At 37.1% G+C, this 16,493-nt stretch overlaps 1 protein-coding gene across 1 annotated transcript in view; it reads left to right on the top strand.

The window, feature by feature from the left end:
- THSD7B (thrombospondin type 1 domain containing 7B) overlaps window positions 1-16,493 on the top strand; it is a 914,353-nt gene that overhangs the window by 230,517 nt on the left and 667,343 nt on the right. The gene's annotated exons all lie outside the window — the stretch shown is intronic.

The following is a 16,493-nucleotide window of genomic DNA, read 5'->3' as shown; positions in this document are numbered from 1 at the left end:
TTAAATGAGTGAGGATGGCTGCTGCTTTGCTCCTTATCTCATCTGTGGGAGGAAGGGGTGGGCACTCCTAATGGCAGAGGCTGGACTATCTTTATAAAGTTTTACTGAGGAATTAGGCTTTTAGTGTGAAGCTTCACAGTATCAAGTTATGTGGCATATCGGACTTCACAAATACCCTTTTGAAAATGACAGACAGTATTTGCTAGCTGTAGAATGGAGAATGTCCTCTTACCTAGCATAGATGTGCATAGTTGCTTTCTTTCATTTCATACTTAGATCACACAAGAATACTGCTGCTGGTGGTTTCTTTCTGGAGAATAGGAACTTCAGATATCAGGTTCTCAAATTCTGAGTCTAAAGTTGTTTCAAGAGGCAGAAACATAAGTTTGAGAAGTTTAAAAACATACTTGGTGATGGGGGAGATAAATAATTAGTGTCATGCTTTTTATCATCTGCTGTTTCATGCTCCTTGAATACCCAACACACACACACACACACACACACACACACACACACCCCCACACCCCTGCTTTCTTTTTATCCAAGTCTTAAGCATGAGTGAAGATCCTGTTCAAGTTTCACCTCCTCGTTGAAGTCTTAGCCAATCACTCCCATCTCTTCCTTCCTTTCAACATCTATTTTATGTATTCCTTATTTAAGGACTTCATTGTATTTTGCCTGCAGAGTTCTCAACAATTTTTTGAGAGATTAGTGTTTCCTCAGAAGACATTATAAACCCCAAGTAGATAGTAACCATGGTTTTTGATCTTACCCTACTTTTCTGGCACAATAGAGATAGCTAATAATTGCTAACTATAATGAAAGCCATACAGCTACCCCCAATAAATAGCAAATACTTTTAGAAATTCCTGGTGAATCCTTTTATCTACCTTTGCTAGATCATGGATTCCTTCATGTTTAGTAAAAGGTAGAATGTGATGAACCTGTGTGTTGACTGAAAAAGAAGGAAAGCTAGGAAGATTTTAGGTAAAAGTAATGTAGGGTGATAGATTTAAATTAGATATCTTATTTTTTTTTTGCAAGCATGATATTGATTTTGACTTATCCCTTTTGTGTGTCAATATGAACTTGGCTGAATTCACCCTCGGAATTTTTAAAATTTATGGCAGCAGGTAAGGGATTAATTAATTTACCAAATCTAAAAGTCTGTTTCTCTACCCTCCTAGCATATGATTTTGGCATCTGTCTCACCAACAAGCTGCTATGAATCTGCAGCATTGTGAGGAGAAACTCACAATATTTAAGAAATATGAACATACTGTTTAGATTACATTTTTCAAATATTGCACCCCCCCTTAATGTCTGACTAAAGCCCAGCTGGAAAGTAATTTTAGTATAGTAGAAGTTGTAAGCCAATTTATATTTTTCAAGTTTTGCTTCAAGGCTCAGTCAAGAGAATCCATCCTGTGCTAACGTGTTCAATTTGGCACATTTTGGAAATGGATGGAGAGCAGTTAGGGTTCCAAATTTAATTGTATGAAATATTCCAGGCATTTTAGGGTAGATTCCAATTCCAATTGAAGAATTTCATTAGACAGTTCTACCTTAAGACAAATTAACACTTCTCGTCTTTTCATAAATTCCAACAGGAATGTATAATGGAAGAGACTGGCTATCAGTTTCTCTCTGGCATTGGGAGGAGGGTTCATCCTTTCAGGAGGCTGGAGGAACAAACACAGAGTTAGGATATAATTGACAAGAGAAGTTCAGTTGCTATTACGCTCTGAAATTTACAAGGCAAAAATGTTTCCTGAGTCCCTCCTCCTTCACCATTTTTCCCCTAGGTTGAGGAAACCCTGCTTAACTTCTCAAAATTCAAGGGGACTGAATTTTATGTAATCTAGAAATTGTAGATTTCCTATCACTCAGAATTTAACTAGGAAGCTGTGTTGTCATCATAGAACCTACAGTGTCTTAAAGTCTTTTAATGCTTAATCTCATTTAAAGGTGACATATTTTAATAGGCATCATAATTGTGATTGCATAAGTATCTTTAGCATTAAGAAGGACAACTGATACTATGGGGTTGATTATTAACACTGTTATTACATTCTTAGTGTACTCATGAAACCGTTTGGTAATGCACCTGTAATTTATTTTTATTATATATTTTGGAAGCATTGTTATAGGTTAATTGGCTCTATATTTTACAAGTTTGCATCACTAATACAAATAAAAATCTGTTTATATTGTTCTTTTGGGAATCCAATTGCATTAAGGAATGATTAGTCTTAATTAAGTTCTGTAGTCTATACTAATTACAATCAAATAAGACTTCACATAAAAGTGTGAAATTAAGCCAAAGTAAATGCATTTTTGATCATTAATTAGATAGCTACCAGGCATACCTTTGGAGATGTTTTTATTTTATTTTTTATTTTTAGTAACTAGAAGGAAACCTCGCCTACAAGCCATTGCATTTCAAAAGGGTGCCTCTCATAGTTTTAACAGAAGCCATTTAGTTAATTATAAATTTGAGTAATGTTTGCTTATTTTACTCTCATGAGAACTGAAGTGTCCTCAGCTGTTACTTATCCACACTCCAGGTAGCAATACTATGTTTACATTACAGAATAAAAATAAGAGGCTGAAGGTTTTAAGAGCATGTGTCCTATTATATTGCCTCATTTAACTTTTATGCACTGCAGTTTTTTTCATGTTTTACGCTTCCCTGATTTCTTTTTAATGCTATAGATTCATTGGGATCATCCTGTGTGAGACGATAATGATACTTCTATCTGTACTTCCCCAGTGTGGTGATGACTGATGAGTTTTCTTTGCCCTTAACATCTGAGTTTTAATACTCTTGCATACAAGAAGCACTGAATTCTATGTATAATGAAGAAACTATAAACAGACTAAAATCACAATTTCTGGCCACCCACATCTTTTTCTGTCCTCTCATAGGTAGCACTAAATGACGTTGTGCCTTCACAATGTAACACACCCTGGTTCTTGATGCAAGGAAAGGTTCAATAAGTGTTAGCTGAGATAATAATTATTATTAGGATTGCATTGCATTTGGTACTTCTGGAAGTCCAATTTTAGACCAATTAATTGGTTTTGAGCTCAGGAGGAAGAAAAGTATTACATCAGAATCCTCCAACAATTTTATTTCCTGTTCTACATTTATCTTGCTTTGAGATGCTTCAAGTATGGCAACTAAAACACTTACAGAAGCCAAACTTTCTGGCCTGATGCAATGACCATGAAATGCCCATTTGATGCAGTACTAAAGGCTCCAATTCAGAAATATGTTCAAATCTTTGACCATTTATCTATGTTTAGCTTCAACCCACTTTTTCTAAACCACCTACTCATTCATTTTCTCACAACCAGTCACTTTTCTCCTCTATTTATCAACCCAAAAGCTGTTTTTCTACTTTTCTGACTTTTAATTGCATTTCACTTTCTTTGTTCTTTTTTGTTCAAAACTTTTTCTTTTTTCTTATAAAAATACTTTTGCTTACTCTTCAGAAAGTGTATTCATCATTTTATTCCTGTGTATTTTCCTTTTTTCAGCTGAGCTGCTGATCTACAGGACCCTATTTTCTTTCCTATCTAATTACTGTTATTTCTCTCTGAGTCCATATTCCAGCAAGAAGGTATGACTTTGGCCTTCCGCATATGACTGTTTTCTTTCTAGCTCTGGGTTTTGTACACATTTTTTGCATTGCCTAATATTCATCTTTGACAGTTTGTCAATAATCTCTACTCATCTCCCCTCCTTGAAGTTCCTCCTCAGAATTATTTTCTTCCAAGGATCTTTTACATCTACAGTATGGGGTATACCTCCTCATGGGTGTTCCTCTAAAATCATAGACTACCCTAAATACCACTGGGATCGTATAGTAAACCTCCTCATGTTACAGATGAGAAAACAGATCCAGACTGGGTCACCTGAGCTGCCCAAGATTATGAGATCCTTCAGGAGCAGAATAGGGGACTAGGACCTGAGTGATTCCAAACCCCATGCTGTTTCTCTTGCATCTGCTGTATCTTAGGACTCCAAAGTAGATTTCCCCTTTGGTATCTTATGAGTTTTTAAAAACTTCCTTCATGTAAGAGGCTCTTTTCCCCCTCAGTTATTTTATGAAATTTTAGAAGACAGAGGTCGCACCTCTTTGCTTTTATTCTCTGTTTTCTATCATCCTCCATAACATCTAACACAAATTGGATTCTTAACAGGGATCCACTGACTGTTGTTAAATATCATTGTCTGTATCACTGTAGCATTTGAATTTTCTGTGTCTTGTCTTAACCTGTATTTGATTCTATATCACTGTTTCCTGTTTTCCCCTTTTTTTGCCTTAATTCTCTTTCCGTACTTCTCATTACTTTAAAAACTATATTTCCCTGAATCATATTAATTCGCCATTTTATGCACAGATTTTTTTCTTATACTTCTGATACCAAGTAGATTTTATTTAAAAAATAGATAATAAAATGAGATAAATTGATGGGAAGCTAAAACCAATACCAGGAGTGTCAATGATTGTTGAAGTCACTGAGCATTTTATGGTGTCTGAATAAATTAACCCTGCATATACTAACTCAAATCTTTTATCCAGTTGACTGCAGTTACCTCATGAAATTTTCAAATGTTTGACATATCTCTGGGGAGTCTCTTTATTTGGTTTGTAAGTCAGGTAATAATGGTATGATGACCTACCTCATGAGAAGGGTTGAACAAGAGGCTATGTTCTCGTGATGATGGAATGGGAAGGCCACACATGGCTTTTTAAAAATGTATGACATATAAAACTCAGAGGCATATTTTGATTGTCTCAGAGTCCTGCTCCTTTAGAACAATCTTGAAAGGAGATTGGAAGCTTTGCTAAGGAAAATGGAAAGAGCATTCCAAGAACGAGAAAAGGTGTGATTAACTGTTCAGAGGCAGAGAGGACACAGGTTACTGTATTTTTCTGCCTGTAACAGAAAGTAGAGAGAGGATTATAGAGATAAGAGGGGTGTAACAATAGAAGAATTGCTCAAATATTTGAAGTCAGTGACCAGAATCTCTCATTTGAAATAAAGCGGGAATACATGGCATGGCAGTATTGTGAAGTATAATGTAAGATTATTACATTTCATGTAATGATCCTGAGATGCAAAATCTTTGCAAGAAATGGTTCCTTCTCTTGTAGCACTGGGAAGATTCTGACTTCCATTTGGGTCTCTTTACAGCAGCTTCTCCAGAAGTCACTCTCCTAGCCAAGACTCCCTATAAGCGTCTATTTACTGTGTACCTATCTGTATTAGGCCTCTCCATGCATTTGCTAGCTCTTCAGTCATCACAGCTAATTCTTAGGTGAAAGGTATCAGTTTCAACTTACAGGTAAAGGAAAAAGAGTCACAAAGGATTGAAGTAAGTAACAAGCCCGTAATTAAGCAATGAATGGGGTATATCCAGGATTCAAACCTGACATTTATCAGACTTTACAGCATTTTATTTTTTGTATACTATGTTACTTTTTGGTGCTAAAGATGTTATAAAAACCCAAACCTATCTTTTCTCTTCCATTGATGCCTAAGAAGTGCCCTTCACCCTCCCCTGTTGCTTCCTAAAGGAATTGAGCCTTGAGCTGCAATCCCAATGTTGCTTTAGGGTCTTATTGTGAAAAGATAGAAAAAGTATCTGAGAAAATCAATATTAATTGATACTTGTCTATGAAATTATTTTCTTCATCAGTCAAAAGAAAAAGTGGCATTATATGAGGGCACAAAGATGGCATTCTGTAAAATGAGAAGTCTATGCATTTATACATTATAGATAGGGCTGCTGACCTTTATCCACCTTCATCTTCCTTCCCGTGACCCAGTGTGTGTGCACACGTACACACACACAAACACAAACTTATTCCAGGGGAACCATTATAAGGTTATGTGACTACAGCTATTCTTTTTACAAAATCACATTAGTTCTTCTTATGGAAACAATTGCTTGTTACTTATGGGTTCATAGTTACCAAAGTCTTTCAATATGCCTCCTATGATGGATTTTTTAAAAGGCAGTGAAATACAAAAATACAAATACATCCCACTGGAACAACTGCTTATCTGACTCAGGTAATTAGTCTTTCAAGAAAATTATGGTCCTATACCGAACTTTCAAGAGATCTATTTTTAAACTCCCAATGACATTCTGTGTGTGTTTGGATAAATGTTTTCATGATGTTGATACCATCTCAAATTCTGGTAAAATAATCAGATAGCTATTGGACATTTTATTGGACCCAAATATTTGACTAAAATATCTCGTTTCCATATGAATATTTACTCTTAACAATCTGTGGCCTTCATTTTGTTAGGTTTGTAGTGCTTTGAAATATATTCATTAATTCACTGAGTTTTTACTGTAAAAATATATTTTACCTTCCTTAGATCACTTCTGTTCTAAATAGCCGTGAAGAGGTAAACTGTTGTATTGCCCTACTATTTATTTTGAAGTTGAATATCATATAAAGGTATCATTTACTCCTGCATGAGTGCATTTTGTAACTTTTCTTACATTTTGAAAAATAATTTTATAAAACAAACATAGTCTTATTAAATAAATGCTACTGCTCTGAAAATTGTAATGAAATATGTATATGAACTATGTAGCCAAAGAGAGTCTATTCTGCCAGTCCTTTAAAGCATTATTTGATATAAACCAGAAGAACTAAAATGTTGTCAGGCTTTTTCAATGAAAATGTGATTTCAGTGCTCAGCCAACTTGTTTTACCAATAATTTTCTTCTTGAGCCACCAAATGTTTATGAACAAGTCAGCTGGAAGAGTTGAAAGGTTCTGAAATCTGCCAAAGCATGTCAGTTGTTTTATGTTTAAATTCCCTAAAGAAAAGAAATGTAGGGTATAATACAGAAAATATCATCTGCTATCTTTTCTCCCCAGGGCAATGGCTCTGCATTGCCATCAGTGAAACGGCCCATCCTTTACTTTGTTTGACTGGCACCTTGTGACTTTCACGTCAGTGGAGTTGTGAGATCTTTAATGTGTATAGCTCAGACTGTGTATGTTGGCATTACTGCAGGAAGAAATTGAGATATCTTAACAGAAGTAATTGTATACCTGTATTGTTGGCTACTCGGTCATAATTACTTCTGCAATTGCCAAGTTTCATGAATTTAAAGTTAGCCTATTAATTTGGCTTCTATTGTAGAGAAAAATCTAGGCTTTTCAATTATACAAAGAAAAGGAAGAAAAGCTTATTTTTTCTAAATTCTTTTGTGTGTATTACAAATAGCAGAATCGTGTTGTATTGTTAGCTAAAATTTCACCTTCTAAAGATTTCATTTCTGTCTCTGCCTTAAAATAAAATAAAAAATAATAAGTCATTGACTCAAATAACATAGTTTTGGGTGTTACTGGATTGGAGGGAAAACTCATTTAACATTTTATGTGTGTATGTGCATATACGCATGTGTCTGTGTATCCCATAGTTATATAAATTATTATATCTTTTCAAATTATTAAGAGGAATAACCTCAACTAATGACAAGGCTGAATGGAAAACCATTTTCACACCTTTAAATACTAAAGCAATAAGAACTACCTCAAAAAATTTGTGACCGGAAATTCCATCTGAGCTGTTTTAATAAATACGTATAGGGCCGGGCGCGGTGGCTCACGCCTGTAATCCCAGCACTTTGGGAGGCCGAGGCGGGCAGATCACGAGGTCAGGAGATTGAGACCATCCTGGCTAACACGGTGAAACCCCGTCTCTACTAAAAAATACAAAAAAATTAGTCAGGCGTGGTGGCAGGCGCCTGTAGTCCCAACTGCTCAGGAGGCTGAGGCAGGAGAATGGCGTGAACCCGGGAGGCGGAGCTTGCAGTGAGCCGAGATCACACCACTGCACTCCAGCCTGGGTGACAGAGTGAGACTCCGTCTCAAGAAATACATACATACATACGTACATACATACATACATATAGGTTGTATATGAAAAGCATATACATTTGTCTGTGACATGGCCTGGAATTTATGTACAAGAGGTTACAGGACTCATCTGATAATCCTCATTCTACTGGTTTGCTTGACAAGTCTCTTCTATACTGCCTGTTCACACTCCATTATCAATGCAGAGAGAATAAATGCCACCAACTCCTCCAAATTCTTTTAGAAATAAGCAAGATATAGCTAAATAACTAAATATTTAGCTCAGCCCAAGTTAACACTGCAACAAATTTGAATTAATTGAATATTGTATATCTCATTTCCTATTTGTTAAACGTTTTACACTTGACAAAGTGCTTTTGTATGAAAATGCCCTCCCATACTAAGGGGCACATTTTACATTTTCTTTGATATTTTCTATAGCCATACAGTTTTAAAAGATTTCTCATTATTTCATGGATTTGAATATTTTTGAACCAGCACTAATGTTGGACACTATGAAACTGTGAGGTCAAAAACTGACATAAAAAAATTTAAAGATAATTTTTAATGATAAAAGTGTGCATTTTACTGAAATCAGTATTGCTCAAAACATTTCTTCCTAGCTGTGTAGAGGACAAGCAAATTAATATTAGGGTCATCTTAGTTTTGAAGGTATTGCATTTAAATATATTAGGGTAACTAAAAACTTTACCATGTGACATCGTTGCATATGACTAATAGTGGGGTTTGAATGCAAACAGACATTCCTGAGTGTAAATGTGTAGGCTGTCTCACACCTAAGATAGTAAATATTCATGTTGTAAGAATGGGCACTAGTGAATGGAGCTAGAGTTAAATCAGACATTTGTCACTTTAAGGGAGAGGCTTTGTGGGCAGCTTAAATTATGCCTGAGAATATTTAGATGCCTAAATGTACACTAATTATCCACAGGGATGTTTAAATTACACCATGAAGCATTTTAGCAATTAAAAGTTTCCTGCAGATTTGAATCACATTAACACTAATAGAGATAGATGGCCATCTAATGGAGAAATAAAGGCAGAAGCTGTATGGAAAAGACTAGAGGTGTCCAGTTTAATGTATTTTCATATCAGAGAATAAACAACTCATGGAGAAAGTACAAGCTGATGGAAGATGGCTTGTAAAATTTGAATTGATGAGTGATAAATGAAGTTTCTGGCCTGGTCAGATCTTGAATTCTATACTTGGACCATTGACTGTTGCAAAGGTACAACACAATGAGATAAGAATTGCAGAGACACACTTGTATCATTTTGGTAGCATAAAAAAGAGATTAAGGCATACACAGAAATTAAGGTATACAACAGTAATGTTCCTATAGAGATTATATTGCCAATGAAAAACTCAGAGAAGTCTGTATGATGAATTCACTAGGCCAGCAGTCTTTTTATTTAACTATGAGTCACCTAAATACCACTTTAATTCCAGGTCAATTGATGTTGTCATTAGTTCTTTTAATATCTATAAAACAAATATCCATGATAAAACATGGACAAATATGTGGACCACCTTTATGAACATGATTGATACTAGTTGGCTTGGTTTCAGCAATAGTTAGTTGAGGGAGTCAGCTATCCAGATAAATTTGATATGTCAAAGCTATAAGACTTGACAGTTTCATATTTAATCTATTATCTACTAGCAAAGACATGAAAAAGTGTTGTATAATAAAAAAAAAAAAGACTATATCTTAGGTTGGACTGGATCAGAAAAATACCCTCTGGCCAAAATTTCCATTTGCAACAGAAAGCGAAAAGCCCTTTCTGCATTCTACACTCTTTGCAGTGCATTGTTAAATGGTATAATGATAGAGGAGTGGGTGGAAATGCATCTTAATGAGCATGTCCTCTGGCAGACAGTGAGTTGAACACGTGGAAACAAATTGACTTAAGAACCCCTTTTAAAAAAATTAAATAAAAATATGAAGGAAATCACTTTTAACTAAAGGGGAACTATAAAACAAGTCATTCAACCCTAAGGGTGCATTGTGTCTTTAGATGTCATCCAGTAAAATGTCTTAATTACCTGTTGGGAAAATTGAATTTATGACCCATTGGACAACCTGAAGTGGTTGGTATAGTACTTTAGTTAACCAGGTAGAAGTAAGCTCTCTTATAATAAGATTAATTTTCACTATACTGTTTTGTTTGATATGGCTGATTTCTCTGGGATTTGTGTGTGTGTGTTTCTATTCAATGTAAAGAGATAAAACTCCTATTTTCTATAAGAGCTTATCTTATAGATACCCTTATATTTGCATGGGCATCACAATTTGTGGAACATTTTTATTTTACATAAATGTGGAGACTATAGTAAAAAAATCACTTGCTTATGAAGGAGATAGTGCCAGTTCATAAATTGTGCCTGTTGTAATCCACTAGAGATTAAGTGACCTTAAAGTGTTTTCTTTTTATTTTTCATTTTTTAATGAAGTCCCCACATACAAACTACAGTGTAATTTCTATTATTTGAAACATCAGCTTGGTTGGTTCTATAAAGGTTGACATAAAAATGCTTTGACAGTCTCTAAACCTAATTTACCATGTGGGGCTCTTTTGTTCTTCTGCAGACAGTAAAGAACAGAATAAATTAAAAATCATTGGGAGTAAATTCACTAACTCTTTGAGGCCATGTGATCTCTGGCAGCAATGCTTAAAACATAGATTAATTTGAAATAAGATTGATACTGAGTGTCAGAGAGTGAGGGTGGGGAAGCATAGTTTGCCTCTGGTGACTCTTTCAGGAGTTGCTTTCCCGTGTGTTACTAAGACATCTTAGACACTGTCCACAATGGGTCTTATCATATACTATTGTCGTTATTTGCCTGCCTTGAATCATTGAAGGCAGGCATTCTTTCTTTGTATTTTTAGGTCTACAGCAGTATTTTTCAATCTTGGGATCGTTGACTCTTTGAACCAGATAATTGTTTGTGGTGGAAAACTGTTTCATGCATTATAGTATGTTTAACAGCATATCCGGTCTCTACCCAATAGAAGCCAGAAAAACCTCCTCCCCCATTCATGTCATATTAGTCTGTTTTCATGCTGCTAATAAAGACATACCCAAGACTGGGTAATTTATAAAGAAATAGAGGTTTAATGGACTCACAGTTCCACGTGGCTGAGGAGGCCTCATAATCATGATGGAAGGGGAAAGGTGCGTCTTACGTGGTGCCAGACAAGAGAGAATGAAAACCAAGCAAAAAGGGAACCCCTTGTAAAACTATCAGATCTCGTGAGACTTATGACTTACCATGAGAACAGTATGGGGGAAACCACTCCCATAATTCAATTATATTCCACTGGGTCCCTCCCACAGCATGTGGGAATTATCCGGGGCTACAATTCAAGATGAGATTTACCTTGAATGATAAATGAGATTGATATCAAACTTGAATGATAAATGAAGATGAGATTGATATCAAACCATATCACATGTCAATCAAAAATGTCTCCACACATTGCCAATGTTCCCAGAGGGAAGAGCTCTATGTCTGGCACACAACTGACATTTCATAAACATTTCCTTAAGATATACATGCAGCTATTGCTGCAGCATAAAACAATAACACCTTTATCAGAAAATCTATAAGGCTGTTCTTACCTAATTCTGAATTAAGTTCGGGTAATTTTTCCTTCTTTTTCCACCCTCACCCCCTCCCATCCTTCCCAGACCTAAGCTTGAGGTCTTGTAACTATGCAGTTCTAGCCTAGCACTGACAAAACGTCATCTCCTTGTGTAGACATCTTCAATTCATTTTGATTTGAGGACATGTGTTTTCCATTACGATCAGATACAGAATCATGGGCAGAAACCCTCACAGTCAGCAACAGTGGAAGAAACTAGATATTGGCACAGTGAAGATAAGGCTGCTACTTCAGTTATGTGTGTATTTCCAAAATAGTAACACTATATTAATCTTCATATCTAAGCAGTCTGTATAAATGTAAAAGAATCTCATCTTCACCTCTCACCTAGATGACTTGGAACAATTCTGTTAAGTTCCATGACCTGCTATTTTCTTACTAATAAAATAACAGTAATGTCTACCTCCCCTGACACTGTTATGGGTCTCTGCTATGTTCTACCATTTTTTCTATATTGGAAGACTTATCACACTTGGTTGTAGTTATCGTTTCCACTTTCCTGCCGCTCAGGCTGGCCTGTAAGGTGTGTAAGGGGCAGGCTCATATTGTTTCTTACCACAGTCTCTGCTGTAGTGCCAACACACGTTATTTCTCAAAGAAATGCAAGTGTTTTCTAGTGTACACTATACAAATGTGATCATCATCTATTTGTTCTATAAATATTACTGAATGCCTACTTTTCAAAGCCCAGCTGAGGAGCTCTCCAGACCCGGGAATACAGTGGGTAATAGATGAGACAAAGTTCCTGCCCTCATGTAGCTTGCATTCTACTGGGCCAGGCATTCAATAAGAATTAAAATATCAATCAATCTCTCTCACTATCTAATTTCAGGTAGTGGTAAGTGACTAAGTGCTATGAAAAAATATATAGCACAGTGGGATGAGAGTGATGAAGAGTGGCAGGGAGAGGCCTCTCAGGAGGTAATTAACATAATTTTTATCATTATCATGATTAACATTATCATCAAGGTTGATGTTATTAGCCTTTCATTAGTAGAACTTGTTCTTTGATTTATCTTCCTAATAGTGATTCTGAACTATTTACATTCTCTGACCTACTTCCCCTTCACACCAACAGGAGTAAGTATATGACTTGCCAGAGCTGAAGGTAGATTTGCTTTGAAATAGAGATTTTGACAATGCAATGGATCAAACCTGTGGGCTTAATCCAGCTACTCTGCACTTGAGGCCATCTGTAAGGAAGTTTTACCCCTAAAGCTTTATATTCCATTTGTTTCCTAAACAGCCCCCTCTTTCCTTTTTATCTTTTTCAGTTAGTATAAAGAAAGCCAATTTAGTGAGCTATTTCAAATCCTGTTTTAAGCTCTTCTTACAGGAGGGTTTCTGAAACTTAGCTGTTTTGACATTTTGGCCTTGATAATTCTAAGTTGTACGGACTGTTCTGTGCATGGTAAGATGTTTAGTGGCATCTCTGACCTGCACCTACTAGATGCCAGTAGCAGCTCATCTGCAGTTGTAACAAGAAAAAATGTCCCCCGACATTGCCAAATGTCTCTTGGGGACAAAATAGGCCCTGGCTGAAAAGCACTGTCTCACAGGAAGCTTCTCCATCTTTCCAACTCTGGTGCACTGTGTCTCCAGCAGGTGCTTCTGCTGGACTCACTGGTGTTTGCTTGTGCAGCACCACAAGCTCCTTTTCCCTGTCCATTTATCTGAATCTCATCCATCCTTCAAGACCCAGCTAGAGCCACATCTACCGCATACAGTCTCCTCTAAGCACTAGAGTCTGTTCCATCTCTTCTATTTCTGAATTCCTATTGCATTTCTTTTGTTTGATCACTACCGTCTTCATCTATTAGCTGAATCCATCATTGTTTGTTAAAAGGATTGCATTTTATTATCTCTACTAGATTATAAATTCTTGGAAAGGAGAAACCTTGCTTTAGTCACCTCTGCATCTTCATAGACCACATAAAAAATACGTGGAATAAGGACACTCATTAAGTAATGGGTTGAATTTAGCATCAGCAATCCTATTCACAAAAATTCCACTAAAAACCCCATCCTCAATCAGGCGAAGTGATAAATAACACAAACAGTATAATCTTCACAACAATCAATCATTTTGGAAAATTATATTTTTATAAACATCTTCTATAATTCAATTGTAACTAATACTATGGAGGTTCAGTACTGATGGAACTGAGTATGAGTGGAGCTGAGTTTTTAGAACTAATTTTTCCGAAAGAAATTATCAGTCTAGGGTGATCCAGAGTTTGGGGAGTCTGACCACTTTAAAAATATGGTCTTCTACTTCATCAACAATACTCCACCTAATTGCTAGCTCCTTATGCAAAAGATGGTTACATAACCACTTGAAACCCTGAGCTTGATCTGTTTTGGTAACAAGCTCTTTTGAGGACAATGTATGGAAAGATGCATCTAATCACGTAAATCCAAAATGTTTCATTGCAGAAGTGAATGGTTTGGTTTAACTCTCGAAGGGAAGTTTAAATCTTCATGGAGAAGAGTACACATTCAATTCTTTTTTTTGTCCAAATGCAACTGATTCAGAATGTGTCTAGTTGTTCAGCAAGTTCAGTGCTCATGTGGCATTCAGGCAATTATTGAATGTTGGAGAACCAAACTCGAGGTCCTTTTAATGACATTTGAGAAGTGTAGGACAACCACAGTTTTCACATCACATGTGGGCAGCTCTGGTTTCCCAGTGTGTTCACTCCACTTCGCACGGAGAGTCATCCTTCTACTTTTATTTGTGCTTTTAACAGAGTGCTTAAGAATTTTTGAAACATGAACTTATACTTTGTCAAAAATAAACTTTCTAAATTAATAAAGCTAATTTTATTTTTTCCAAATATGTCTCTGGGCAACTGGACAGAAACTACCTGGAGTATAGACTTAACCTGAGAAATGCCCATGTGGTGAGAAATTCATGCAGCAAACTCCACACCTACTGAAATAGATTCATCTTAGCCGGTCAAGATAACTCAATGAAATGAATGTTTATTTACTTTTTTTTCAGGTGAACAAAACTATGATTTTATTTGAAAAATACATAAATCAATTACTTTTAATTATGTGAAATGTATAAATAACTTTTAGAACAAACACATGCTTTAAAGTTTAAATGCAGACTTCCACTTCTGGCCAAGATTGAGTAACAGGGACTGGCTTACTCTCTTAGCTGAAACAATCAAATAAATTGACAAAATATATGAAACAATAGGTTTGAAAGACACTGGATATGAGGCAAAGAAAGATGGTGATCCCTGAGAGATGTAATGAGGTGAGTGCTACAGCTGCCTCAGTTTGGAGAGTTTCCAAGTCACAGCACAAAGAAAGGGGAACCCAGGTAGACCCAGGCAAACTTCATGAGTTGAGAATAAAGAGCTAAGACTCTGGGGAGATCAAGGCTGCTAGAGTTCTTAGGATAGGGTACAAGAAAGGAGAGAACTGCACAGAGAGAGGAAGTTCCAGAGGTGGGCAGAGGGTTCCCAGCTGAGTGAAATAAATATTTATTAAATTCTTTGTGAGGGTCCAAAGGCTGTAACATGTTGAGTATTTTCTGTACTAGCTATTCTACATATAGCAAATGAATCCTGAACACCACCTTTAGTGAGGTTTTGCTGCACAGAATTCCCTTTTGGGGTGCCTACCAACCCCCTGATCCTTCTTTAAAACCCATCCTCCACCCCCTACACTCTGCCCTGCCTCAAGGAGGGTTCTCAGAGCCAGGCTGGTGTGTGTGACCTGCCTCCTCTGGGGCAGAACTGGGCCTACCAGGTGACTTCCTAGGAATTAGAAATTAAGATTTTTAGAAAGGAGTCAGTCCCTTCGAGTAAGTGCTGAAATATAAGCCTGGGGTTTACGGGGAGCCACAGCAGTCCGTTACATTCACGTTGGTGAAACAGAGGATGTGTTGGCAGATATAAAACAGGTGGAGAGATGCAGCCAGTGGGAGAGCAGTTACTTCCCACAGCTTTCTAGTTTCTGCTTCCATTCCCTTGGGAGAGCTGACTGCACGCCCTGCCATCAGGTGGTGTGTCATCATGCCCATCCTTAATGTCATCCTCTTTTGCTTGTGCTCATTGACTGGGTTTCTGCCATCAATACAGCCTTGACAAACCAATTTCCTGTTTTCCTAGTGAGAAAAGTGAAGTTCAAAGATGCCAGCAACTCCTTCAAGATGGTGAAGTTAGGACGTGGTCGAGGAAGGCTTCAGGCCCCTGGCTCAGCATTCACATGTCTCTGCAACTACTCACATGGTTGTGGTTTTCATCAGCCCAGTGTAATGGGGCCAAAAATAATTTTGCATAATAAATGTATTGTGAATGTTCTAGTGCTCGGGCACCTGCATGATGGTGGCTATTTCCTAGGTGCTGCTGAGAGTGGTCAGAGCGAGGCTCATCGCTTAAGACACACTTTTTTCACCTGTAGGCCAAGATCAGCTGTCCTTTGCTGCTTTCGCACAACAACTCAGAGCCATGTCTGTTTTCTTAAAGGCATTCCTGTGTCTTGATGTTTTCAACATTGTCAGCCTTGGAGTTCTTTCATTTGGTCTATTAAAGTTCAAATACATGTCTTAGTCAGGAGCCCCAATTCAGGCTGCCCAGTGTTGGCCTGTTGGGGTTGGTCTGTTCTTTATGGCCACGGCAACCAGCTTCCGTGACTCCAACATGAGCTGCTCTCTCAGTTTATCTGGGTTATTCAGATTTTCCCTCCACAGTCAGACCTCCGTTTTCCTCACACCGCATCTCAGTCACTTCCCCCTCTTGCTTTCTGTGCTCTCGTCCAACTAGACATCTTCAATTTCCTTCACTGCATCAGCCAGCTGTCTCTTCTAGTCTCCGGAGCTCTGAGCACACTGCTCACCCAGCCTGGAACCCCTCCCCTGTGTCCTTCCCTACCTGCCTCTGT

This window comes from Pan paniscus, chromosome 13 (genome assembly GCF_029289425.2).
Source record: "Pan paniscus chromosome 13, NHGRI_mPanPan1-v2.0_pri, whole genome shotgun sequence".
In the NCBI taxonomy this organism is placed as follows: domain Eukaryota; kingdom Metazoa; phylum Chordata; class Mammalia; order Primates; family Hominidae; genus Pan; species Pan paniscus.
Note: the sequence above shows the minus strand (reverse complement) of the source record. Positions and strands in the feature narration are given on the sequence as shown.